The sequence below is a fragment of the Myotis yumanensis genome, unplaced genomic scaffold (genome assembly GCF_028538775.1).
Source record: "Myotis yumanensis isolate MYYU_CA2020_CCGP unplaced genomic scaffold, mMyoYum1.0.hap1 SCAF_3, whole genome shotgun sequence".
Taxonomy (NCBI): Eukaryota; Metazoa; Chordata; class Mammalia; order Chiroptera; family Vespertilionidae; genus Myotis; species Myotis yumanensis.
The window spans coordinates 123,448,923-123,451,324 of NW_027223754.1; positions in this window are offsets into that span (position 1 = coordinate 123,448,923).

Below are 2,402 nucleotides of genomic sequence, written 5' to 3' on the forward strand. Positions count from 1 at the left end.
TTCTCTGGCCACTTTGACTTATTTATAGACCAGAACGTCCCACAAAGGAATATATCTTTCTCGTGTCAAAGCCCTATTGGCAACATCTGGTAGTGTTAGGATAGGTGTAAAATACCAGTCCTAACCAGGAAGATAACCTACAGGTGCATCCAGGCTATCGCAATGCAAGTAATTGATGACTTTTTTCCCCCTTTGGGTCACCCATGCTACCATCTTATAAACGAGAAGCTTCAGCCCACCTTCATAAGGTGTGAAAGCAATTGCTGTCAGGATAAGGCCTCAGATGCTGGCCCCAGTTATTGCCAGCTACTCCCTTTTGGCTGTGAGTGAGCATCTCACGGCTTAGAAGGTGCCATCTCCACATTCTGGAGGGTCTCTGAGAGCCCTACCCCTGCAGCATTCCTGGCTCTCATCTGACTCCTGGCCTCTGCATCCCTCCCGCGAGGACTGGGCCACAACTGCCCTTGGTGGAGAGGTGGCGAGGCAGAGCCTGGGGAAGGGGTGGGAGAGTCAACACCTAAATGAATTGCCGGGCCCAGGTCCCAGCAGCTCCAGGACCTCAGCTGCTCAGATCGGCTTCCTTTCCAGGAGTGACGGGTGATGCAAAAGGCAGTGGCTTAATAGCCATTTTGATGTTACTATAAAAACTTTTCTCTATGGCTCACTCTCAGTTACTGAAGGCCGTTTTCCAGTTTGACAGTGGCTGAAGCTGTCTGCAGTAAGAGTAATGCTGCTCATTGGCTACATCCAGATTAAGACAGTCCCTGTTCGTCTCAAGTAACCACACCGAATAGGACTTTTAATCCTACAAGGACTCTAGAAATTGCCCCTTCGTCTCCATCCCCGACTGACATCACTATTCTTGCAGACAAGCAGGGATAACTTTTTCCTTCTGTTTCTGCCTAGTGGAGTCTGCTGGGCCCCCTGGGTGTTTAGCAGGTTGTCACTCTCACCCACCTTCCGAATTCCCTCTGCATGACCTCCCACCCCTCCCCCATCAGCTTACCCTGCAGTACTGGGGCTGTGTCAGTTAATGACACTAAAACGCCACTCCTTCCAAATGCCACCCTGACACAGGGTGTCTCCCACTCAGGCCTGTGGGTGTTTAAAGGTGGGAAGAACAGACGAAGCATGTGCTCCACTCCCCACAGTGGGCTCATGACACACCTACTGGCCCCGTTACGCACTGTCAGACCTGTTTCGTCTTACAATTAGAAAAGCTCAAATTTGAGACAAAAGTGCCCCTTCTGAAAGTGGAAATTAGGGATGGAATGAAGACCTAGAAACCCAAGACCTTTTGTTTGTGCTCTAGTGAGTGTGTTTGTATTTCTAACGATTTCCCAGAGATCTGGAACGTTCATTCAGCACACAGAGCTGACACCAAAACACAGTGTTTCATTTGGCTTCGTAATAGCCTCAACACACTGTCATGAAGCCAGTTTTCTAAGCTGGAGATCACCCCAGATGAGTGCCCCTGCTCTTACAGCGGTAACAATGGTACAAAAATGCTGGTAGCTGGGCAGGAAGGTTCAGAGTGGTAAGGAAAGGAGAGCTGAGCGTCCATAGCCAAAGCGGGTGTGCAGGGCTACATCAGGCCTTCAAGGAAAAACCAACAACCAAACCCAAGCCCCATGGCTTAGGCAACGTTCCACAGGAGACCAAACCCAGGCCCAGGAGGCTGCACAGAGGTGCAACTGCAAGTGCTAATGCCCGTGGAGTAAGGTGATGCCCCAATGTGGGAGGGGTGCTTTCTGAGGAGCTGGGGCAGGTGTCCTCAAGCAAATGGGTTTTAGGAAAACACTTGGTAAGATAGAGCATGGTGTTCTACTCAACAGTAGAAACAAAGGTTGTCCTTTTCCAAAAATAAAGGGGTGAGAAGTGATCTTAAAGTTGAAGGGAAAATAGTAAAATAGCTTGACAAACACAGACGATAGAGGGGATTTTGACACTGTAAGCACAGGTGTTACCCTCCTGAAACAAGATAAACTGAGCCCCAGACATGGATTGGGGATCCCCACCTGCCTGATTTCCCCGGAGGCTACAGAGATAAAGCCTGCAGTCTTGACATGATGACTTCAGTCACGACTTCCCTATTTCCCACTCTGGGCTCTGGGCCCTGGACGCCTCCCCTGGAATGAAGCGGGGGGAATCTATCAGCTCAGACCACAGGCTTAGCAAACAGGACTGCGCGATGGAAGGAAACAGCAAGACAAACCCCACTGATTTCCCTCTGGTCCTACCTCGGTATCCGACCCAGCTGTGAGTTGATGTTTACCCAAAACACACTTCCATTTCACGTGTGATGTGCTTCAGCGCTGGCTTTTACTTGTCAGCACGTTCCCCCACCACCCTCAGACCTCTCTATAGGACTCAACTTGGAGGTCTAAACATAGGGCGCTCCC